This window comes from Ictalurus furcatus, chromosome 6 (genome assembly GCF_023375685.1).
Source record: "Ictalurus furcatus strain D&B chromosome 6, Billie_1.0, whole genome shotgun sequence".
Taxonomy (NCBI): Eukaryota; Metazoa; Chordata; class Actinopteri; order Siluriformes; family Ictaluridae; genus Ictalurus; species Ictalurus furcatus.
In genome coordinates this window covers 9,834,793-9,862,335 of record NC_071260.1, presented here as the reverse complement: position 1 = coordinate 9,862,335, position 27,543 = coordinate 9,834,793, and the positions used below count along the sequence as shown (strand labels likewise).

Sequence of the window (27,543 nt, the reverse complement as noted above, 5' to 3'; positions counted from 1 at the left end):
TAAGCACTGTTATCCTTCTGTACACATATAAAAAGACTGAGTATGTGACAGTGACACCCTGGAACATGGTTCAGCAACCAAGACGAAAAAAAATGAGCTGGAGCTGTATTCCAATTCAACAAATAATAATCACAATACATGTCTTGACACAAGACCCAGCTTCCTGAAGTGTACCTTGTTTGTCATTTTGAAGTACCACATTTACTTTGCTATCTGACTTTTTGTCCCGAAGTGTCTGTGCTTACAGTTAGAGAAGTGAGTGACACGTGATTTCATTTGCACTGTACTGAATCAAAACATATCTGCACTTCACTGGCAATGACTACAAACCAAATGAGAGATGTGTTATTGTTGAAAGCCATTAGATCATATGAGTGGAACAGAGCGAGGTGCTTTTGTATTTAAGTGAACAACAGCTTTCTCTTTTGCATTTCCGTAACCTAACCCTAACCCTACTCATCATGTCATGCCAGTCAGTCGCACACTTTTAAGCTTGTACATGCCTTCACATGATTAACACCGACATATTTAAAAGGTGTGTTAAATACTACAGAATTGAAATGAAGTATTATTACTCAGACTGTACTTTGAGTACACTGCATTATTTATTTTGTCCTTTAAAAATTATTTCGATTTTTTTTAAATGCAAGCACTTTAGTAATTAAAGAAGAGTAATAATACAGTCCCAGGCTACACTATAGGTATACACCTGACCATTACACTCATATATCTTCCTTCTCCAAACTGTTGCCACAAAGTTGGAAGCACACAATTGTATAGAATGTCTCTGTGTGCAGTAGCAGTATGCAGACATCATCACAATGTGACGTCATCACAACACGCAAAAGGTCACGTTTAACAACAAACATCACTGTGAAAGACCTTGTAAAACAATATCGTGCAACTGCAGTTTCACCAATTCAAGTAGTTTTCTGAAAAAAAAAACAAAAACAAAAAACACTAAAAGCTCCCCAAATTGCGTTGCACATTTTGAAACAAGCCGCAACAAAATCAAGCATTTTTGGCCGCAACAATCACAAAAAAAACCTCATCGAATCCGGACTGAATTCTGTCACTTAAGCCTTCTTGTCCACTCTCTGCCCCTCATGCTCTGTGCTTGTAATCCTCTTAGAAAGAATAACACTTTAGTTACATTCCACAGCACTATGGATTAGGGATGGGCGACATGGACTCAAAACTATATCACGATATTTTCTGGTATTTATTGCGATAACGAAATTAGTGACGATATAAATATAATACCATGCACCACTGTTTTTGGCTACATGTGATAGCTGTGAGCGCATTCAGCGAGCGCTGAACTCCTCCTCAGCTTCACGTCCGCCTTCCACCATACTCGTTTTCGCTCTGCACGTAAGCTGCGAATGGGTCGCACACCGAAATACATCATCAACTAGGCTTTATCGTTATTATCGCTGGAAGACTAATTCTTATTGTGGGGAGAATTTCTAGCGGTATATCGCAAACCATAAGATATCGCCCATCCCTAGTATGGATCTATTAGTAGACTAAAAATGTGTCCGTTTTAAGCCTTGTAGAGTAACTGTGGGCCATCCTGAGTTATTCGAGTCATGTTTCTGTTAGAAACGTAAAAAAAAAAAAAAAAAAAATCTTGTTAGGACAGTAAGGAAATGCATAAACAATATGAGAAAACAGACTCAAACACACACTTACAGGAGGCAGTGTGAGCTCTACTGGATTCCAGTTTCTGCAATGTGCTGATAATTGATTATATAGCAACAGGAATGACTTGGATATTGTGAACATGCATCCATTTTCCATACCGCTTATCCTAAACAGGGTCACAGGGGAGCCTGGAGGCTATACCAGGTTATTTGGGGCACGAGACGGGGGACAACCTGGACGGGGTGCATACACCATCGCAGACACACTATGGATGATTTGGAAATGCCAATCAGCCTACAACAGTTTTGAATGGTGGAGGAAACCAGAGTAGCTGGAGGAAACCCCTGAAGCACAGGGAAAACACGTAAGCTCCACACACACAGGGCAGAAGCAGAATTTGAACCCCAGAGGTGAGAGAGAAATGTACTAACCACTAAGTCACCATGCTCCCACTGTGAATATATCAAATATATTATATATATATATATATATATATATATATATATATATATATATATATATATATATATATATATATATGAGCAACACATTCTACTGTTGTGATAATACCATATCATAAACTGCAATAATAATAATAATAATAATAATAATAATAATAATAATAATAATAATGGTCAGGCCTGCATCGTGATCCATATATTCTGTATATATTATAAAAACAATATAGAAACTAACCTACTACACCAGTTGTAACAGTGGCATTTCCATCAGTCTTCATAAACTGATAAAATTCTCTAGAAAACAATGTTTAATCCTAAAGAATGAGAACCCCAGGGCTAATCCAAAAGTCCCCTCCCCCCCAACCCCCGTCCCACCCAGACCTTAGCTCTTAGCTCTTGTTGCATGTTAGCTCTCGACTCCTCAGACAATACAGCACAGCACACCAGAGCCATGTTGGAGCGCATTGGATTTCCTTAAAAAAAAAAAAAAAAAAAAAAAAGATTCTTATCACTACCACTGGTCCAAAGCAGCATTCAGAAAGGGACCAAAATGCAAGGTGTGTGTGTGTGTCTTATTTCAGACTGCTGGTTGAGTTAGGAGGCCGAGCAGTACTTCAGGTACGTTTTGTCATCCCCGTGGGTTTGCCTGTTGACATATCCCGAATGTGTCAAATTGGAAATTTGAATCATGCATTAAATGACCAGTTTTACCATTTATTGTATGTTGAACAATGGTAAAAAAAAAAAAAAAAAAATATTGGGCAGTCATTTAGTGAATTTTTCCAACTTGAACGAAGAATTACAGCCAGATTGATAAAAATCACTCATTTGTTTGGACACTTATTGTTTGTAACAATTTATATTAGACAGCAGAGACAAAACCACCAGCTTTTCATGCAACTGAATGACAGAATGAGAAAAAAACAAATGGTTTGAGGGAAGGCGTTATGGCCTTTAGGCTCCTGGGAGTACATTAAGCAATTAATCAAGGAAAAGCTTCATCTTACAGACAACAGTACATGGGTTTGGTTTCAGCACCATAGGTGTTTTTGTTGTACCTGACGATGCATCTCAGAAAGTGTTATCTCCTGTAAAGTGGTCTAACTTTACTCAGCTCGGCCTTCCAGTGTCTTTTACTCAGGTCATTTGTTTGAGGATAACATCAGGACCAACACAGCAGGTGCAATGGCTGAGAAAAGACTTTCCCAGGAAAAAAATAAAAAATAAAAAAAAAGCACAGGGATAGAGTATGCAGAAGCAGAATAAAAACTTTATTTATTTTTTTTTTTTAGGTATAAAGAACAACAATTTTATATAACACAAATGGTATTTGACTGTACTGTAGAATGCTCTTTTTTAAGCTTGTTCCCCCTGAATAATGTATATAAATCATATCTAAATTATCCATGCCCCATGTCATGTTAATCTGTATGTAGCCATGAGCTGAGCAGTAGTTCAGCTGCACTTACTGATGAAGAACCCCGAGAAACAGTTTATACCACAGCACTATTGAATTTTCTAATCTGATTGGCCAGAAGTTGCTGATTAATTTTCTATAACAGCAGCTCTGACAGTTGTGCTGGCTGTAATTCAAATGAAAGGCCACCCACTGATACTACTGTTACTATGGCAACCAGCATCACACTATCCTGTTATTGATTATTTTCTTATAATTGCAACCCTCCAGAGCAGGATATTCGCAAGCTATAATCCTGTAAAAGACATTTACATGATCTTAGCTGTAGCGATGGCATGAGGACAAGAAAGTGTTAATGTCACCACACCTCGAGGTCTAAAAGCAACATCCACCCTCATGGCTAAGACGGCAAGTGAGACTGATTTTCTGTCCATTCGTTTCTGAAGGAGACACTTAAAGGTGCTGAAAATGATCAATGGGTGTTAAGCTTTACCAGTCCCGTCTACTCCGAGAAACACAATCTGTCATCAGTCAAATGAGAAGCTCCGGCTGCTTGTGGGGAGGTGAAAGAAAATTCCCCTTTTGAATAAATGGATCATGGTCTATAACAGTAGGTAATTACCAGGCAAACATTCCACCCTGCACGCACTCGTGGTGAAAGTGTGTCAATCATGCCTGTGTGGGTGTGTAGGTGTCTGCTGGGAGTTTCAGAACTTTCTTGCATTCCATCAATTATCTAGTATTAACTATTGATCTAATACCAGAACTCATGTCTAGTTAGTTTAGGTGTTTTAAGAAATGTCTTTCTGTTATACAATACAGACTCATGGATTCAGGGTGTGTGTGTGCGCATCATGCACTGCATGGATACCTCAGCTGTTACCAATCGAATTTGATTATTTAGTAATATCCTTAAACAACAACAGCAGCTTGTCGACGGCAAAAATTTTTTATTAACTGAAGAAGACAACATCACGCTTTTATTAGTTTAAAGTGTTGTGGAACATCTGTGAAACTTGCGGTATAGCAGCTATAAAGAGTCATTCTCTCATCAGCCTCTCTTTTTCACTCTCTTGAAGTTAATACAAAAGACAAAAACAAACAAACAAACAAACAAACAAACAAACAGCTTACCAAGAAATTGTCAAGTCCCTTAACATGAAGTATTTCCCTTGCTGGAAAAAACATACTGGGCCCTGACCCTGAGACTCTGGAGAAAATTTTTTATTTGTTGAATTAAATTGTTAAAATTGGTTTATTATTAGATTTAGTTTACGCCCACCATACAACTATCTGTAAAAGAGCTGTTACTATAGAAAGGATCAATTATTATTATTATTTTTTTAAAGTGCATTAATGTAAAGCATACAGAGTTACAAGCCAAAAATGCTTGATTTTACTGCGGCTTCTTCTCAAAATTTGCATTGTGATTCGTGGAGATTTTTTGCGGAAAACCACTTGAATTGGCGAAATTGTAATCGCATGAAATTGATTTGCAGTGATGTTTGTTGGTAAATGAGACCTTTTAACTGTACTCCTGTTCGATGCACTTGTATCGAAGAGGGCTTCAGCTGAATACGTGTTGTGATGACGTCACATAACGCGTCTTGACCCAAATCTGTGGAAAATCTGCCGTAATTTTTGAAAAATTGCAAGCTCCTCTGAATATTCCGGAGTTTGCTCGATTTCACGTTAATTTCTGCCATCGCAAAAACAGAAAAAAATCCTGGAGGGACTCACCTGTGACTTGTCTTGCAGCAGCCACTACTGTCAAAGCCGTGCGGTTATAGAAAATTAATCGACACCTTCGGAGTCATCAGTCTAATCAATTCAGCAGCACTGTAGTGTGATGTGAAAGGTTTCAGGGGGAAAAAAATTATATATATACACACACACACACACACACACACACACACACACACACACACATACACACAGTATCTCACAAAAGTGAGTACACCCCTCAAATTTTTGTAAATATTTCATTATATCTTTTAATGTGACAACACTGAAGAAATAACACTTTGCTGCAATGTAAAGTAGTGAGTGTACAACTTGTGTAACAGTATAAATTTGCTGTCCCCTCAAAGTAACTCAACACACAGCCATTAATGTCTAAACCATTGGCAACAAAATTGAGTACACCCCTAAGTGAAAATGTCCAAACTGGGCCCAAAGTGTCAATATTTTGTGTGGCCACCATTATTTTCCAGCACTGCCTTAACCCTCTTGGGCATGGAGTTTACCAGAGCTTCACAGGTTGCCACCGGAGTCCTCTTCCACTCCTCCATGACGACATCACAGAGCTGGTGGATGTTCGAGACCTTGTGCTCCTCCACCTCCTGTTTGAGGATGCCCCACAGATGCTCAATAGGGTTTAGGTCTGGAGACATGCTTGGCCAGTCCATCACCTTCACCCTCAGTTTCTTTAGCAAGGCAGTGGTCATCTTGGAGGTGTGTTTGGTTATTGTTATGGTATGATTCGTTATCATGCTGGAATACTGCCCTGCGGCCCAGTCTCTGCTTCAGTATGTCACAGTACATGTTGGCATTCATGGTTCCCTCAATCAACTGTAGCTCCCCAGTGCCGGCAGCACTCATGCAGCCCCAGACCATGACACTCCCACCACCATGCTTGACTGTAGGCAAGACACACTTGTCTTTGTACTCCTCACCTGGTTGCCGCCACACACGCTTGACACCATCTGAACCAAATAAGTTTATTCTTGGTCTCATCACACCTCAGGACATGGTTCCAGTAATCCATGTCCTTAGTCTGCTTGTCTTCAGCAAACTGTTTGCGGGCTTTCTTGTGCATCATCTTTAGAAAAGGCTTCCTTCTGGGACGACAGCCATGCAGACCAATTTGATGCAGTGTGCGGCGTATGGTCTGAGCACTGACAGGCTGACCCCCCACTCCTTCAACCTCTGCAGCAATGCTGGCAGCACTCATACGTCTATTTCCCAAAGACAACCTCTGGATATGACGCTGAGCACGTACACCCAACTTCTTTGGTCGACCATGGCAAGGCCTGTTCTATGTTGAGCCTGTCCTGTTAAACCACTGTATGGTCTTGGCCATCATGCTGCAGCTCAGTGTCAGGGTCTTGGCAATCTTCTTATAGCCTAGGCCATCTTTGTGTAGAGCAACAATTCTTTTTTTCAGATCCTCAGAGACTTCTTTGCCATGAGGTGCCATGTTGAACTTCCAGTGACCAGTATGAGGGAGTGTGAGAGTGATGACAACAAATTTAACACACCTGCTCCCCATTCACACCTGAGACCTTGTAACACTAACAAGTCACATGACACCGGGGAGGGAAAATGGCTAATTGGGCCCAATTTGGACATTTTCACTTAGGGGTGTACTCACTTTTGTTGCCAGCGGTTTAGACATTAATGGCTGTGTGTTGAGTTATTTTGAGGGGACAGCAAATTTACACTGTTATACAAGCTGTACACTCACTACTTTACATTGTAGCAAAGTGTCATTTCTTCAGTGTTGTCACATGAAAAGGTATAATGAAATATTTACAAAAATGTGAGGGGTGTACTCACTTTTGTGAGATACTGTATTTCACATGCTAGATTGCACACTCTTAACCTTACCCTTCTTTTATGTTATAGCAGCTTCTTTATAAACTATCTTTTTGTAACGCTGTATCTATGTACATCGCTCCAGATGTCATGCTCTTTTAATTTTCCACAATCACTGTTAGCGGTTAACGTAACGTATTAGGATGCCACCTAAATTGGAAAGAGAGAGAGCGCAGTGAAGTTTTTCCAGGTTTACTGGAAACCTTAAGCACCTGAAAACACTTAACCAGCTCGAATGGTTAATCTAAGGCATAATGATGAAAACCAGTTTATTGAGAGATTCCCAAATATGAACAGCATATCTTTGGCCTGTGGAAGCAGCTGCAAGAATTACTCTAGATTGAAACCTGGCATTCCTGATGAAGAGGAAATAAACAATTTCCATACATGACATTTTATAACTGTTAAAGGAATCTCAAACATAGAGTTGACATTTTGCAGTTAAACTTCTGCTTTCTAGTTTCCTATGAGAGCCAGAATTTTAGGTGATTATAGATATATAATGGTGCAATAGGTAAAATTAGCCTTTCTTTTTTTCCCCAAGATTAGGTGTCTAACAGTTAGGTGAGTTTAATATTTGAATGACATAAAATATCAATGGGAATATACGTCAAATATACTTTTCTCATATGAATTCATGGGGTGCCATTAATTATTGCACACCTATATTTAACAAAGCTATGTTTTTGGATAAACCTGTGTTGTGCTTGCAATTGTTTGATATGCATGAGAGCAGAGTATTTTTGTAAAAAAAAATTTAACAAAAGATCAAAAGGTTAAACAATAAAGACAATTTCTCACAGCCTTCTTTGCTCATATTTACCAAGGGTGCCAATATTAGTGGAGGGCACTGTAGATATGCTATTCAGAGTCATGCCATTCATCTTATATTTATATTATATATATATATATATATATATATATATATATATATATATATATATATATGACAAATATCCTAAGCCAACAAGGACACTTTGTAACTTCTTCATCTCAGATTTTGCATGAAACCTTGAGCTCATTCTTCCGCTGAGTCAATCGTGTACAAAGTGCGCATTCCTTGGGGCGCACCTTTTGATTTTGATCAGAGTGTCAAGTCAGAGCTGCTCTGAAACCCTAACTTCCTTTCAGCCAGGCACAGAACACCCAGCCATATTATGTCCATGTCATCTCATTACTTCAGGTCAGGGGCAGACTCAGACCTGAAGGGGTGCTGGATTCTTGCGGCTCCCAGAGGGGTCAAAGGCCTACGGGTTTCTTTCCGAGCTCCTGCCAGGTGGGGACGACTAGCTTCAGCTGGCAACATGATATGCTGGCCTGTGAAGTGGCCTGTGAATGGCAGGGTCTCCCTCTGTACGGAAAACGAAATGCAAATCCTCTCCTGTGACTTCGCAAACCCGTTGGACCAGATTTGGCTATGGTACGAGAGCTGTAAGGGCGGGAGGAGTGTTGTGTGAGCTATCGTGGCCCGCCCGATGTGGCTCTTTTCCAGTTTGCTACAGGCATCTGACTGGTAGTGTTTTTAACACAAAAAGGAGATCAGCCACTGAAGGATCAGCAGCAACCAGAAACTGAACTTGGAATTCTGAGTGTAGACCACAGACTGCCAGTTCAAAAAAGCCAATGAAGTGAAATACAGTGGAGATAGATATATATATATATATATATATATATATATATATATATATATATATATATATATATATATATATATATATATATATATATATACACATATATATATATATACACACACACACACACACACACACACAAGTCTACACATGACTGTTAAAATGGCAGGTTTTTGTGATGTAAAAAAATGACACTAAGATAAATCATGTCAGAACCTTTTCTATCATTGTTGTAAAATTTTAACCTATTAGTTAAAGTGAAAAACAATAAGAATCATTTTGGGGGGGGATAAAAAATAAATAATGTACAATAACCTGGTTGCACACCGCTAAACTAATACTTAGTCGAAGCACCTTTAGATTTTATCACAGCAGTCAATCTTTTTCGGTAAGAGTCAGTCAGTTTGGCACATCTTGACTTGAGCAATATTGTGCCATTCTTCCTTGCAAAGCATTCGAACTCTTCATTGTAACTGTTAAATTGGCTGGGCAGATCCTGTGCACAGCCCTCTTCAGGCCCACCCCACAGATCTTTGATTTGATTTAGGTCTGGGGTCTTTTGGGGCCATTCCAAAACCTTGAACTTGTTTTGGTGAAGCCATTCCTTTGCTGATCTGGAGGTTTGGGTCGTTGTCATGCTGAAAGGTGAAATTTCTCGTCATTGTAATTGTTTTAGCAAAAGCCTTAAGGTTTTGTGACAAAATTGACTGGTATTTGGAGGTATTAATTATTCCCTCCATGCTGAATAAAGCCCCAGTTCCAGCTGAAGAAAAGCAGAATCAAAGTATGATGCTTCCACCACCATGCTTTACCGTGGGGATGGAAGGCTTCCTTCTTGCCACCATATTCCATAGCATAGAAATATGAAGAATTTGGGAGATTGTCACATGTAGGGAGCACCCAGTACTTGCCAGAAATTCTTTTAATGTTGTTGTAGGCTTCTTGGCAGCCTCCCTGACCAGTTTTCTCCTCTTCTTCTCAACAAATTTAGAGGGAAGTCATGTTCTGAGTAACGTCACTGTCGTGCCATATTTTCTTCACTTGTTGATGATTGTATTTACAGTGTTCCATGGTATATCCAATTCCAAACCAATTTTTTTGGTAACCCTCTCCTGATTGATATTTTTTAACACAATGAGATCCGGTACCTGCTTAGTAAGCTCTTTGTGGCCTATAGCTTTTCCAGTTGGATGTGACCAAGAAAATCCTATAGGAACAGTTGTACAATATTTGGGGTTCATGAGTCACTTTAACTAATTGCAGGTGTATACTAATTAGTATTTAATAGGGCTTTGAATGTAATTGGTTGATTCTGAACACTGCCATATTCCCAATTATAAAAGGGTGTGCACACTTATGCAAGCAGGGTATTGGAAGTTTTTTTTATTTATTTATTCCCCCCCCCCCCCCCCCCCCCAAAAAAAAAAAATTATACTTATTGTTTTCCACTTTAATTAATAGTTTAAAATTTCCCAGTAAAAGCTAGAAAATGTTCTAACATGATTTATCATGGTTTAATTTTTTCTTTTTTTTTACATCACAAAAAGCTGTCATTTTAAGAGGGGTGTGTAGACTTTTTAGATCCACTGTAGGTATCAGTGAAATAAATATCAGTATATTTCAGTGTATGTTAACTTGAAGTTCTAAGCAAATAGTAATTTCCAAAGGCTTAGCAACACCAAATAGATGCCAATAAACATTCAACTTTCAGCAATAAGTCATTTTATCATTTCACTCCTGCTTTTGTATTTTCTGAACAGCACCACATTTCCTGATACTCATTACATGGAACAGATTCATTTAGACTATGTGTAGTTGAATGAGAGCATCTAAACTGATACCAGCGAGACCTACAAGAGAAAACAATGCATTCCTGAAGTGGATCCTCATGCCACATGCCATATGGTGTTGAACTGTTCCTCCTGGCACGTAGATGAAAACCCAAGGCGTCGGTTCAGATCAGAATCGCAGGTCAGCTAACTGTAATCCTGTGAGCACATGCTCTGATCCAGCACTATGCTTTTGAAGTACTACAGTTCAGCTGTATAATTTCCTAATCCCCTTCTCAAGCACTTGGCACACCAGGAAAAAAAAAAAAAGAAGATCAAGTAGTTTACACAATGGAAAACTATGGTGTAGCATGAAAAATTAGCATCTCTGCTTCAATTAAAAAAAAAAAAAACTTTGTGTATCCTCTAGAGTGCATACAAATATTATACATTATGCTAGGTATTAAGCATTAAACTATTATAAGCATGAAATGGTTATTAAAGTCTGTTTGAAAGAGATAGCTCCATGTCAGTTAAAGATTTAATGATCTTATTGTGTTAATATAAAATGAGAGGACTCAGTTCTGATCAGGATTCAGGTCATATTCCAAACACGGCTAGATTTTTAAGGCGTAGATGGAGCGCTAATGCTTTTTATCCTAGTCTTTTTTTTTTCCCCCCAGTACACCAAATATGCATATTAGCTAAACAGTGCTATCCACAAAGTGCATGAATCAGATGCTCAAGCACTAACTGTCATCAAGTAAGTCTTCCTTTCAAAGTCAAATCCAATCTGATCACCATCCAGTCTATCCACCATTGTGAGAGCAAAAAACCAAAACCACGAGGGTGAGGAAAAGAAATCAAAGAAGGTCAGGCCGCAAGATGGAGAGACAAGTACTTCTAGCCTTAATTTGACTTTTAAAGTGTTCTTCTCGCCTCCACATTCTCCACCCACCCTCGCTCTGCTTTTCGGTTCATCTTCCTCACATTTGTACACTCTGTATCTGGATCACTAACTGATTTCAAAATTATTTGAACCATTTTAGTACCATATTAGTACCAGTTGGGCTGCTTTCTCCTAGACGCTTTATCAAAAATGTACTAATGCCGGATTAGGTCAAGTCATCCTTCTGCCACTGATGTGTGAAGGGTTAAATCTGTCTGGAGGGCACTTGAGTGAAAGGGAGAGAATCCCTTTGAAGGGTGGGTAACATGCCTAATTTTTAAGTCTAGGAGGCGGGTGGGGAGTATATGAGGGATCAGAATGAGGAGGGGGGGGGGGATAAAGTATCCCAGTGGCAGCTGCAGTGGCAGTCTGAGAAGGGGGGCACAACCTGACTCCCTTGAATTCTAAAGCCTGACATGGTGCAAAGGCAAAACAAGCTAATTAGGATTTTAGAGGCTGAGAATTTGCCTTCTTTCTTTTGTCTTGGGGGACAGGGATGGTGTGAACCTTTTCAGAGGACAAATGCAGAGAATGGAGGGAATAGAACATATGGTTTCTCAAAGGACAGTTGTTTATTACTGTATATACATGGTTATAACAAATAAGGTTAAACCATGGCCAGACAGATGCCTCTCATGTCTCTGATGTCTCATGCAAAAGAAAGGAGGCAATATTGTTAAAAGCGAAGCAGTCAGGTCCTAAAGCACTGGAATTTGGATGAAGCAGTGACCACATAAAACAAGTCCTACACTTAAGATAAGATTAACTCGTTCGTTCGTTTATTCATTCATTCATAAAAAAAAGAAACTTTGATAAAACTCTGAAGATGTCTTGCTGTAAACAGATGCAGGATGAACCTGACAGGAAATGTAATTAGACATGGGGCATAAAACTTCAAACCACAATTATGTGAGCCTCCTTCTTCAAAGTTAGGCAGGAAGGGTTGCTCTTTATAGAGACTGGCCATGTAACCTAAGAGAAATTGGGTCAGTCGATGTGCACAGAGAGGAAAGCAAACGCTCTTCTTCTCAACTTCTTACGTGATTGATCTGTGACAATGCAGAATGTCCAATGTTAAAAAAATAAATAAATAAGTCCAACATGCAGGAACAAATAATAGAAAACAGAGTAAATGTACATTTACTGGCCACTTTAATAGGTACACACAATCATACATGTGGCAGTAGTGCAATGCCTAAAATCATGCAGATACAGGACAAGAGCCTCTGTTAAAGTACACCTATTATGCTTTTTCAGATATTACCTTTCATGTAGTGTGTTATATAGCTGTTTGTGAATGTAAAAACGTCTGCAAAGTTTAAACAATCAAAGCACACGACAAACGGAGTTATTGACTCCCAAAAGAATGAACCGATTCTGAACAGCTGAAACGAGTCGTTAGTGATTCCAGACTCGCTGACAGCGGTAGACCCATCACAACATACTGGGACATCTGACCAATCAGAGTAGAGTATGCGCTCAGAAAGGAGGAGTTTAGAATGAATCTTTTAGAACGGATCATTGAACGAGTCGTTTGTGACACTGGGGGGAAAAGGTAATGCTGCAGTTTAAATTATGAGCGCATTAAAGTGTTTTTTGACCTTGGATGCATGTAAATCTATTATATGATATCTTTAAAACAAAATTAGGTATGTTTCAAAACCATAATAACTGCGCTTTAATGTTCACACCAAACACCACAATGGGGGAAAGAAAAAAATGTGCTCTCAGTGACTTTGCTGGTGCCAAACATGCTGGTTTGAGTATTTCAGAATCTTCTGGGAATTTCACTCACAACAGTCTCTAGAGTTTATACAAAAACGGTGTGAAAAAATAAATAAATAAATAAATAAATAAATAAAATTATATATTATATATATATATATATATATATATATATATATATATATATATATATATATATATAGCAAGCGTATTTCAGTGACGCTGTAGCCTATGATTCCTGTTCTTGGCTGACAGGAGTGGAACCCGACGTGCTCTTCTGTTGTTGTAGCCCATCCGCCACAATGTAGTGCATTCTGACATGCTTTTCTGCTCACCACATTTGCAAAGAGTGGTTATATGAGTTACTATAGCCTTCCTGTCAGCTGGAACCAGTCTGGCTATTCTTTCTGATTTCACCCACGGAATTTCCGCTCACTGGATGTTTTTCGCACCATTCTGTGTAAACTCTACAGACAGTTGTTGTTTTTTTGTTTGTTTGTTTGTTGTTGTTGTTGTTTGTTTTGTGAAAATCCCAGGAGATCAGCTAGTCTAGCACCAACAACTATGCCACAGTCAAAGTCCAATCAGATGTCTGATGTGATTATTTATACTTTCTGCACTGCGTTGCTGCCACATGACTGGCTGATTGAACTACACTGATGAGCAGATGTACACATGTTCCTAATAAAGTGAATGGTGAGTATATGTAAAGAAGGGATCTTCTGTTCTGTTTTAAACACATTAAACTAAATGTCCACGTTTTCAAGCATCCATTTCACTATTATTTAATTAACTACATTTATGCACCCACTATGTTGAACACAAAATACAAAAGAAATGATTAAAAGGCAAATCTCAAGATAAATAGAGAATAGATGCAAGCGGATTATTCGCACTGCTCTTTTTCAGCAGGGGATTAAAAAAAAAATTCAATGTACTCTTGGGAAGCACTCTACAGAACACCACTGCGCATATGGACGTTAAAAAAAAGAAAGAAAGTATTAAACATCAACTACCATACCACAAAAATGATTTTCTATTCACACAGATTCAGTCATGATCATATTAGGCTAATTCTCTATTCGTTGAAAAGGAGGAAAAAACAAAAACAAAGAAATAACCAACACACTATTCTTACACACCACTTCCAAGGTTTATATATGTATCATAAATACAAATTGTCCTAAATAAGACATTAAAGTAAAGTGCAGAAATACAAAATGCTACTGTTATTTACTCTAATCATGTTGGGCTAAAATGCTCTATGATAACAGTATAGAAATAGAGAATGGCAGCAGGTTCACTGCAGGGTGCAAGAGTAGCCTTTGGAAAGACAAATTGAATACATCTGCTCAGCAAGACACTGAAATGAGGCCCAAGAGGAGCTGATTAGCATCAAAATCTGACACGGTACTCCCTGCTTTGTGTAAGAAAGCTGTGTTTTCCTCGACCAGGAAGCATGGCACAAATCCCCTCTAGGTTTTTTTTTTTTGTTAGTTATTTCGAAAACACTGATCTTTAAAGTAATGAAAGATGTATTCAACAGATAAGAGATGATCTCTCTCTCTCTCTCAAATGGAAAACCTTCAACCTTGCAATCCCCAGGCAGACATGCAGTGAGATCCTGTGCAGGTCAGTCATGCAGCTAATGCGAAGCACAAACTTCACTAAATAATTGAAAAAGATCATAAGTAATGTACGAAGGCGAGGGACACTTTTATACGCTCTGCTGCAGGGAAAAGTGTTATTAGATGTGTGTCGAGTTTGCTGGAGGTGAACAAAGAGAGCGGATGAAGACGTGGCTCGCTCTGAGCTGCACTCGCTCTAATGGAGAGACAGATGAGTGCTCACAGTGACTTTTATAGGGCTCATTCATTTTTGTGCATGCTGAGCCCCAGCCCCCATCTCCACTACGCCACTGTACTGAGACCAGCATTTGATTTTATGGAAACTGTGGAGTCACGCAAAGCAACTCTGACAGTTCCCTTGTAAAAAAAAGTACCTTATAAATCCATTCAGATTAGATTTTTTTTTTAAATAAACATAAAATCATTTGATTTCATTCTCAATTAACGAATATAAAAACGTAATAAACAGACTTGGCATTTAGAGATCAAATTGAACAGAATGGTTATTTTGGTCACCGTTGTATCTCTGATATGGAGATATATTCATACTATATACTACTATCTTAACAAACAACTGTATCAAAAACGCTGCATAAAATGATTTCTAAACAAAAATATATTAACTATATAAGGAAATCTGTCTAATATTTTTCGTTATTTCCATCCATCCATTTTCCATACCGCTTATCCTACACAGGGTCACAAGAGCGCCTGGAGCCTATCCCAGGGGACTCGGGGCACAAGGCGGGGGACACCCTGGACGAGGTGCCAACCCATCGCAGGGCACAATCACACACCTATTCACACACACTACAGATAATTTGGAAATGCAACGCAACCAACTTACAACGTGTGTCTTTGGACTGGGGGAGGAAACCAGAGTACCCGGAGGAAACCCCCGAAGCACGGGCAGAACACGCAAGCTCCGTGCGCACAGGGGCGAGGCAGGATTCGAACCCCCAACCCCAGAGATGCGAGACAACCCACTAAGCCACCGTGCCCCCCCTACTCATTATTAATTACTATAAAACAAATCTAAGATTAAACCTATTTCTATTAAAGTAATTTCAAAAGCAGTCTTTTTGTATTGCCAGATAGTTTTTCTTATATCAAGCATTTACAATAAGCAGAATGCACTGCCAACATATTTAAAAAATGTCAGAAATAGGGTTAAAAAACTTCCATTTATTTCATAAGAAATATTAGATAGAAATCGAGAACTAGTAGATACATTTAGAACTATTAGAGTCTAGATATCTATTAGACATTAGATACATTTGACTGTACTCTAGTGGGAAAGCCATAAATCCATCAAAACGCCATGTTTGTTTGTTTTTTTAAATAGTAAATTACACTATGATATGCTATACTAATTATACTAATTATATGATATAGTAATTAAACAGCTGGACTGAAGACTAGCTAACAACCGCTCCCAAAAAAAAAAAAAAAAGGCCCGCATCAGGCGTTGACTAAGACTAAGTACTTAAACAGGTCACAGCCACTCACAGGTTGCCAAAGGTAAGAAATGACAAGCAGAGTAAAGCGTGTAACTTGAGTCACGAACATTCAGCATGCTGAAAGTGATCTCCACACCTGAGAGAACACAAATACAACATCACGGGACAGGGCATTCCTCACACCTGCAGCATCTCTTTTGCTTATAACCGTCATGCTGGTAGCAGTGGTGTGTGTATACCAGTAGAAATGAGACACCGTTAAACTACAGCAAATGCAAATCAAGTATTTGGACTAAAATGTAGACACACGGCTAAAAATCGAAGGCAGGCTAAAATGTTAAAGTAAATGTATACCTCGTTCATGATTTGCTATAATCCGCACTGGTTACTTCATCAAAATGGAGGACAGAGTATCGGTTTGGAATTTTTCTAGCTTGTAGTCCAGTTATTCAGTTATAGGACACTAAATGAGTGTTAGTGAGAGCAGTATGCTGGGTTGACATGCTGACATTGGAGAAACAGAAAGAGAAGCCATACTGATGTGTTGCACCAATAATAATCAATAGCTTACATGTTGGAAACTACATAACAACAATACTGATTAAATTGTCAAGCCCCTGCTATCGTTCTGCATAGATCCCGATTAAAAAAGAAAAAAACATGACTGTGATATCAAATGTACCAAATGTCCACCCCTAGCCTGAAGACTACAGACGGCTCATAATGACCTTCATGCATGCCTTCGTTGCATCCTCCATCTTGTCATTAGCACATTTCATAGACACCCAATGCAATCTCTCTTAAAAACCATCTGGGTGAAAACAAAGGACACAAAAGCTAATATCATGGCAGCTAATATCATGGCGGCTAATGTAATGTCGCTTAGGGTTATTTGATACACAAACATGTGACGCCGCCTTCCATGAAAAGCCCCCATAATTGAAAGCATCCATGCTAACGGGCATGAATCTGGTCTCGGGAAACACATCCGACAGCCCATTTCTCAAAACCGAGCTAACGGGATCTCCTGGCAGGCAGGAGCAGACTAATCCATCAAACAATAGCGTGATCTGTCAAATCACTGCTTCAGTCTTCCTGAAAGTGATTAACAACCGCACGGATAACAACTGTGACGCCGCATAGATCATCAAAAGAACGTTGTAACTTTCATGGATGTCGAGATGTCAAGGTCTTACTGAAAAGGGTATCACAGGCTGAACAGACCGGGCGGCACTGTGGATCAACGGTGGAGTTAGAAATGCAAAATTACCTGCAAGCTAATAAACAGGAACTCTCTTGTAGATAGAAAAAAAAAGGTGCTTAAAAGGTTCTGCTATGACAAACAGTGACAAAATGACTTCATGTGTTAGTTTTGTTAATTGGCAATATGAAAAAAAATATATATAGCACGATACTTCTGCGATATATGATGTCAGAATATATAGATTTGCCAGCAAAACAGTACTCCTGCAACAACAACAACAAAACAACAACAACTATTTCACAATACTTTCATTGAACTTCTACAATTATTTAATGCGGAAAATAAGAAAAAAATATTTCTGCACAAAACTGTGAAATCTAATCTGTTCTAATCAAAGGTTGTAATTATGAAAATATATTAATGATCGTACTGTTTCAAAATGTTCGATGTTTGATATTATATCATCATATTGCCTAGCCCTATCTTCCAGCATTTACTCTTTTCTCATAAACACACACACACACACACACAAAACCAACTTATATGCTGCCTCATTGCTGTGATATTCAGCTCCCTCAGCACCGTCAGATAAACAGGACTCAAGGGACTCCTTGATTATGAGAGGTCTTGTGTGGGCTACTGTGCTCTTAAAGCCAGAATGCACTTTTACTCCAGCGAGGATCCTTTCATCGCTAAAATATTCCTTTGGATCCATTGTTTGAGGGATTGTGCTGCTTCACTGCTTTCCTGTTATCAAAATCACGAATGAGGTTTGGATATAGTGCTGTAATTCTATTCTTTTTGTATGCACGCTGCACTAAAAACATGCATTTCTGTCACTCTTTACATAGCTGGGTCTGTATTACTTTATTATACATTATCACTGCCCGGACATATGCAATCAAATGATTTACACTGGATATACATGAAGCAAAAGCAGGTTCCTCGACATACTACACGTCATGTCCTGCACTGTGGATTTCCTCTCTGCATGAACGTTTCATGGCTTTCAGCATGACAGTCTCGAGTCTTAACACACTTCTGCTAGAGGTATACGGCACAATAGCTGATCATGCCTCAGTGAGTAACTCGGCCAGCTAGTATTATTACTGCAACAGTATTACAGTTAATTACTAATGATATCACATAGTGGTGTAATGATATTAAGATATCACAATTAATTACACTTTTGCTTTGTATCCATGCAACATTGGATAGATAAGAAATTGGAAAGAATTTTAATGAGAATGAATCACCCAGAAATAATGAAGTATAAAGGAAGATTATTATGTTCATGTAATCAATGCAGGAAATATGGATTGAATAATATGGGGGGGGGGGGGGGAACAATGTGTGTAGTGGATCATGCATAAATTATTGAAAACCTAAAACATGTCCACAATCTTTTTTTATTGAATATGAATAAATGTGAATATTACGTATATTAAAAGGTAAACGGATAAAACATTAAACAACATTAAAAAAAAATTCCTAAATAAACAGAAATTCGCATTTGCATGTAAAATATTTAATGTTGATAACCAAAATGATTAAAAAAAATAAACACAATGTTTGAATAAAGTCTAGGAATTTTCTTGAAAAAAAAAAAAAAACATATGCAGTTGCATGGCACAAAGTGGCACAATTATATTTTTATTTTTATTTTTTACCATTTTTTAAATGTAATTTGGGATTTTGTGTAGGAAGATATCTACCAGAAATATGACAAATTAGCAAATAGTCTAGAAAGCAACCAAAATCACAGTAATGATGTATATTAAATAAGTAATGGTGATGTGCATATTATATTTTCCTTTAAAAAAAAAAGCATGCTTAAGTTCACTCTCCGTAAGTGTGAACAGTATGCACAAAAGGGTTAAGCAAAGCTAAAATATATATCAAATATATATATAATATATATCATCAATAAATTGTTTTTATCTACAGTTATTTTTACTAAAGAACTCAATATTCATCAATTCAGTGCAAAGTAATCAATAACATTTTTGATACTTGTTAAAATAAAAAGAGACGAAACAGTAGGAGTTCAAATTAACGCATGAATTTCGTTAAAGGTGCCCATATAAAAATGGATTAATATATATATATATATATATATATATATATATATATATATATATATATATATATATATATATATATTTTTAATTGTGTTAATTGTATTAATTGTATTTCTGTAATAATGCTATGAGTCAGAATGATTCAATAATAATTTTCTATATACTGATTATACACATAATATAACATGGAACACTGTCCATGACATGTGTCCATGACTTATTTTTTCTACTGCTTTGTTTTAGTTAATAATAATAATAATAATAATAATAATAATAATAATAATAATAATAATAAAAGATCCACAATCACCAGACAAAGTATATCTTACTATAGTGAAAAAAGGAAAAGTCATGGATTTCACACACACACACACACACAAATGCAACAACTTGATGTAAAAGAAAGGACTGTATATTTCATTCATTCATTAATCCTCAGTAAATGCTTTAATCTGGTAAGGATCGTGATGGATCCAGAGCCTATATCCTGGGAACACTGGGAGCAAGGTGGGAATACACCTTCGAGTCTCAAATTATGAAGTACGCTACAGAGTAGACCTATGTTTATATGTTACTATATATAAATATACATTAAAATACATTCGTCTTCCTGCAATTTGAAGGCTGATTTCACAATATTTCAGAAAACAAATCTGTTCACACCAACAAAGAGTTTCTCAAGTACAAAGACTCATGCACCTGCCTGCACACACAAACACACTCTCTAGTGTGTACGAATTTCATGCACCCACCTCCATCTATTTGTACTCGCCAAGGGCACCGGAGGTCCAGTCTGACCACGGCTATATATGATATAACCGTGAACTGACCGTGACATCGAACCATGCATACACGGCATCGCATGGATTTAACACATTCCGACTTAGCACACATGGATCATTCCTGACCTTTCCCAGGAGATGAGATAAAGGATGGCAAAAATATATATTAGAAAGTGACGCACATGGTAAGGCATCTAACAGACTTTAAATAATAATAATAATACATGAAATAATAAGAATGCTACACCTTTTCATAATAATATTCAACATTTAATTTCAACATTTTGGGCAGCACAGGCTCCAAAATATCATTTTATATATAATTATATATATATATATATATATATATATATATATATATATATATATATATATATGACAAAATGTATACAATTTCATTGGACCAATATAGGTCCTTAATGGTATCCACTAGACGTAGCATGCCACCAATAGGAGGCAACAAATTACCAGTATAGACCTACTGGGACCATTACAGTTTCCATTAAAACCAATACAATTCCCATGATAACCAGTACAAACTCTATGAGGGTTTCTATTTCTCTATGAGGGTTTTTTTTTTTTCCAGCAGAGTGAACACTCAGACTGAGAATTTTACTGTAGAAACATCTTGCCAGAGCTCAGAGCAGTGCATCAACCTTCTCCATTTCGTGTTTATTGACTTTCCACGAGTCCCATTGACTTGTTTTGCTTTCACACCCTCAGCCACTGAACCAAAACAAACCCTGACGCAGAGAGCTGGAGAGAAGCACTACTCACCGGAATGACAAATCCTCTCACTCCTGATCAACTTCACCCACAGCTCCAACTGTCTCCTTCGTTTATTTTTCACCAGAATACTACAGTGTCCATCTCTCTGTTCCTCCGGGTTTTGTGCTGTCACAAGTCCGCAGCGTGGACGAGCACACGCGTTTGTTTGCGCGCCGCTTCCGGTGTGCGCGCTCTAGTTACGCGGTTACGCGCACCTGAACCTTTTTAAACGTCTTCGTCCGCCCACGGCTAGAGTTTTCCCTTTTATAGGCTTCTTCTGAAACCACATCCTAATAAACAAGAGTGCAAAAATCCTAGTGTTAACATTTACTCTGACAGAATGTGGTAGAAGGACAATCTCAGACTAGGTGTTCATTCAGAACTGGAGATGTTTCTGTACTTGCTTCTATGTAAACAACACTATTATGATTATGATTACTATTATGATTATGATGTCAGAGGGGGGTGCACGGTGGCTTAGTGGTTAGCCTCACACCTCCAGGGTTGGGGGTTTGATTCCCACCGTTGCCCTGTGTGTGCAGAGTTTGCATGTTCTCCCAGTGCTGCGGGGGTTTCCTCCCCCAGTCCAAAGACATGCATGGTAGGTGGATTGGTGTTTCCAAAGTGTCCGTAGTGAATGAATGGGTGTGTGTATGTGCTTGTGCCCTGCGATGGATTAGCACCCTGTCCAGGGTGTACCCTGCCTTGTGCCCGATGATACCTGGGATAGGCTCCAGGTTTCCCCGTGACCCTGAAAAGGATAAGCGGTATAGAAGATGGATGGATGGATAATGCCACAGGTGATGCAGCTAGGTTCACATTTATTTCAGAAGAATCTAACTTCTGGTTGTTGATGATGAGCACTATGCACTCCAGAAATGAGTCAGGATGTCAATCAATGTACTGTAGTGTAGGTTGCATTTTATTACATGGCCCTCTGCTGGTGGTTTTCATCAAACTGCCCTGCTGGAAAAACAAACAAAATAGCAAAATCTAATAGAATAGAAACCATCCATCTTCTATACTGCTTATCCTTTTCAGGGTCACAGGGAACCTGGAGCCTATCTCAGGGAGCATCGGGCACAAGGCAGGGCACCCTGGACAGCATGCCAGTCCATCGCAGGGCACACTCACACACTCATCATCACCCATTCATACACTACAGACACTTTGGACATGGCAATCAGCCTACCATGCATGTCTTTGGACTGGGAGAGGAAACCTCCACAGCACGGGGAGAACGTGCAAACTCCGCACACACAGGGCCACAGTGGGAATTGAACCCCCGACCCTGGAAGTGTGAGGCGAACATGCTAACCACTAAGCCACCATGCGCCCTAGAAGAGAAACCATCACAGAAATTCTATTGGTTTCCATTAAGAAATGCCGTTACAAACCATGAGCTGTTAACCAGTAAAACCATTCCTATTATTGGTTCTTAATGGTATCCAGTAGACATGACTTGCCACCGATAGAAGGCAAGAAATTACCAGTAGAGACCCACAGGAACCATTAAAATTTCTATTAAAACCAATACAATTCGCATTAGAACCATTACAGATTCTAAGAGGATTTCTATTCTGTTTGTTTTGGGGGGGTTTTCACCAGGGTGTAAACAAACAAAAAAAAGTACTTGGTTGCCATATTACCTTTAGTCCAAATCTGAGGTTTGTGAACATGTGTAGTTCAATGCAATGATTTCAGTAACCTCTAATCAATCCAGCAAGCAAACAAACAAACAAATAAAAATAGCAGGTTTATGTTTTAAACGTAAATCATAACATGATATTAAAATGATATTTTGTGTGCAATGTTTTCAAATACGTATGGTCGTATGATTTCAAAGCTATTTAAATCGGCTTTTTACGGCATACAGTTTTCAACCGCATTTTGCTATCGTGGATGCAAATCACAGATCGTAAAATAATTCTTTGGTGTTTCGGAGTTGAGATCGGCGATTTTAGACGCCATGATGTGACAAAGACACATGATGACGTGTCCGAAATCCTTTGACTTAAAATCTCAGAATGTGAGCTCTCCTAGTGCTCGTATCATCTAAAAGCCACAGCAAAGGATTTTACGAAACTCACAGAACAGCCGCAAATACTTACGTGGTGCAGGTGATAAGCAAAACATAAACAAAACATACTAATGTACAGAAAAAAATATCCTTATTACCTCAAGCTCACTTTGAATATTAGTTTCTGTTGATGTGACCCTAGAAGAACGTAATCATTTTCTTTCGTCGTAGGTCTATCATTAGATGATCTTCATCATATAATATGACCCGAAGAGCACGTTATTGCATTATCACGTTATCTGTTACAGAATTCTGAGGGGGTTTTTTTGGGGGGAGATTTTGTACAGTGTGACAAGTAAGCATAAAAAAATCGCTGTAATGGCACAGTCGAAAACCGGCTTTGATTTAAAGACTCCTTTCAACATGTGTATGTTTTTACATAATAAACATCAGAAATGTTGCTAACCTGCAAGACGTTAATCATAATTCAATGTTTTCAGGTAAAAGGAGTGAAGAAAACAACTATGTGCCAAAAGAAAAGGAAATATGGAGCTCTTGCAAGTTTTCAACTCCCTTTCAATAATCTAAAGTGAATTTACCAGTAGCTTAATTAGCCACCTCAAGAAAGCATACCCAAGAACTCGGTTATCCCTTCGAACAGAACTTTTCCTAGGCTATTAAAATGACTGTGGGTTTTTATACTTAAAGCAAAAATGTTAGGAATGCACTTTTAAAGATCTCTTTCACCGTGAGTGACTCACCTGCGAATTAAATAGTGTATCTTGTATCTTAAACAGTGCACACCATTGACTGAGGTTTTTGTAGGCAGCTTCTTCGGGAGAGCATTAACCATTTTTAGCTGGATTTATGTTCGATTTAGACTTTTTTTTTAAAAACATATTTTCAAGTATATCTCAATAATAACTGAATCATTGAATACTCACGCTATAGCTTTAGTTTAGGATGATCTCTGCCGAGAAGTCATTTAAAAGACATTTGCTGAACTGTGTATTATGCAGGTTCCTATTATGTATCTTATAACTAGGAATAAAAACATAACCAGCCACCATCGTTTGTTGAAATAGAGCTGCTTTTGTTTGGTTATCCTTCCATCAATACACTTGTGGACCGAGTGTATATCCAAAGGCACTTCCAGACACTAATCCCATTTACACCATGAATTTTCCATTATCCTGTTAAACGATACTCTCCGTATTTATGTTTAGCCTTCACTTGCACCAAATCGTTCCTTTGTATATTCAGGTTAAAATAATTATTCATACAGAGATCTTTAGTAACAAACATTTTAACCTTTGTCAGAATGTACAGAGAGCAAGGAAAGTGATGCTGTAAGTAAAGTAGCTACTGCTAGGCTACAGTTAGAATATTAGCTGTCAAACTAATGCAGAAAGAATGACCAAAAAGTATGTGGACACCTGACCATCACACCCATATTTAGTTTTTCCCCAAACTATTGCCATAAAGTTTGAAGCACACATTTGTATAGAATGTATTTGTATGTTGTAGCATTACAATTTCCCTTAAGAGGCCCAAACCTTTTACAGCAGCACAGTGCCCCTGTGCACAAAGCAAGCTCCATGAAGACATGGTTTGCTTGGAGTGGAAGAACTCCAGTGACCTGCACAGATCCCTGACCTCAACCCCACTGAACACCTTTTGGGATGAACTGGAAGACCGACTGCACCCCAATATCAGTGCCTGACCTCACTAATGCTCTTGTAGCTGAATGAACACTACAAGAGGATGTTGATACCTATGGTTTTGGAAAGGGCACATGCTTTTAGCCATATAGTGTAAATCTGTTTTGTTAAATCCATTAAATATGCTTTAAATAATACATTCTTTGGAATATTCCATTAACTGGGTGTGCCACTTCACTATTCATTTCTTCAATTTCAGTGACCTCTAGTCAATCCAGCATGCAACCAAAGAAACAAATAAAAATAGCAGGTTTATGTTTTAAACGTGAATCATAACATATTAAAATAATATTTTGTTTGCACTGTTTTCAAATATGTATAGTCATGTAATTTCAAAGCTATTTAAATCAGCTTTACGGCATACAGTTCTCAACCGCATTTTGCTGTCGTGGATGAAAAACTCCATGTTAATGCCCATGGTTTTGGAAAGGGCACATGCTAATCGGGTGTTCATATACTTTTAGCCATATAGTGCAAATCTGTTTTGTTAAACCCATTAAATATGCTAAAAATAAATAAATAAAAAAAATACATTCATTGGAATATTCCATTAATTGGGTGTGACACTTGACTATTCATTTCTTCATATCTATAAATAGCCTTTTTTTGTCAAATCCACAACAATGAGCAACATTTTCCCAGTCATCAGCGTGTTGTACGATGACAGTATTTTTAGAAAGCTTCCACTGGAAAAATCTACTCTGCTCACATTTATATACAGAGTACATAAATCCATCAGAAGCACATAACCCTGACTGTTGAAATGTGCACTTCAAAGCACCGGAGTGGAATGTGTGTGCATTCAGAAAGGATGTGTGTGTGTGTGATGTGAGGTGTGAGGATGTGCTGGTTTTCCCCAGGGTGCCAGAATTTTCAGTATGTTTGGTATCTTCTGGTTTAATATTAATAGGCAGGATGAACTTCAGCCTATAATGATATAGCACTAAGCCTGTTGTCTTCTTACAGTATAACCTGTATATATTCCCTTCTTTATTAATAATTCAGAGGTACTACTACTACTAACAAACAACAACAATAATGTGTAGCATTCTTCTCACATCTATGTAAGATTTTTTTTTTTTTTTTTTACAATTCATTTTCCATATGGTTCACAAAATTATGCCAATAATATACCCAAATATTGAATTGTGCCTAAAATATATAGTAAACAACACTCCACAAGCACATCTGGATTAACAGTTCCTGTCCTGCATGAAAGCATCATCAGGACCATGTAGAAGTTTCACGCACCACTGAGTATCGCTTAAAAGTTTGAAATCTATAATTCGGCCCGTTTTCCACAATTACAACCTACTAGAGGATCCAGTTTCACGTAATGAAGGGACGAGAGGCAAGATAAGGATAATTTGACCAGGACAGGAAGAAAGAGAGAGATCAGAATCGAACTGTGGAGTAGAGAGAGAGAGAGAGAGAGAGAGAAAATCATATAGTACTAACCATGTTGTCTTCTTACAGTATAACCTGTATATCTTTCCTTAATGTTCTTTTTATACCTTTAACATAATTCAGTCTTGGTTTGGATATATTTATTAGTATTTTTTGGTATTACGATTTGATCTTTGCACTTTCGGGCGTCTTACTAACATGACAAGCTGATTTTGTTTTATTTTTATCTTATTACCGTTAAGATTGAGAGGAAAAGAAAGGCTGATGAGGGACGTCTGATAGCTGGTAGATGTTTTTCAGACATTCCACAAAATTAAACATAGTGATAAACACAAAAACATGACGTCATATTTTCATTAAAAAAAAAAGATTTGTTGGCAAATTGTTGTGGCTTAAAAGGAATAAAACACTTTGGGTGTGCTGTTCCACAGGTATGACGTGTTGGGGTGGTAACAGTAACACCAGTTCACGTCGAGCTGCATCATACCTCCTAGTTGTTGATTATTTTCTTATGACAGCACACCCTGAAGTGTTTTATTCCATATGTAATGGGTTTCTTCCACGTATTCTTTATTAATAATTCAGAGGTACTACTACTACTACTACTACTACTAACGAACAACAACAATAATGTGTAGCATTTTTCTCACATCTACATAAGATTTTTTTTTTTTTTTTTTTTTACACATGGTTTTTTTTTTTTTTTACATTTTTTTTATATGGTGCACAAAATTATGCCCAATAATATATAATGTAAGTGTGCCTAAAATATATACAGTAAAAATAACATACAAATAAAATACTTCATTTCATAATGCAAACATTTATGAGGTCTAAAAAGCAAAAAGTACACAGCTTTGGTAATAATTTTGCCATGTGCTTACCAAATGGAAACAGGTTTCATTGGACTTAAACAACAGCCCACAAGCACATCTGGATTAACAGTTCCTGTCCTGCGTGAAAGCACCATCAGGACCATGTAGAAGTTTCACGCACCACTGAGTTCCGCTTAAAAGTTTGAAATCTATAATTCGGCCCGTTTTCCACAATTACAACCTGCTACGGGATCCAGTTTCACGTAATGAAGGGATGAGAGGCGAGATAAGGATAATTTGACCAGGACAGGAAGAAAGAGAGAGATCAGAATCGAACTGCGGAGTGGAGCGAGAGAGAGAGAGAGAGAGAGAGAGAGAGAGAGAGAGATACTGACACAGTTAAATATGTATCCATCAACATCTAACAGAGCTGAAGTGTGAAAGGAAAGGAATGCATT

The 27,543-nt window shown here is 38.0% G+C and overlaps 1 protein-coding gene across 2 annotated transcripts in view; it reads right to left on the bottom strand.

The window, feature by feature from the left end:
* Window positions 1-21,287, bottom strand: part of lypd6 (LY6/PLAUR domain containing 6) — a 40,232-nt gene extending 18,945 nt beyond the window's left edge. For both annotated transcript variants that reach the window (XM_053626470.1, XM_053626471.1), the window contains exon 1: window positions 21,132-21,287. The gene's annotated coding sequence lies outside the window, so the exon portion shown is untranslated. The remainder of the gene's footprint in view (window positions 1-21,131) is intronic.
* Window positions 21,288-27,543: the final 6,256 nt, after the last annotated feature.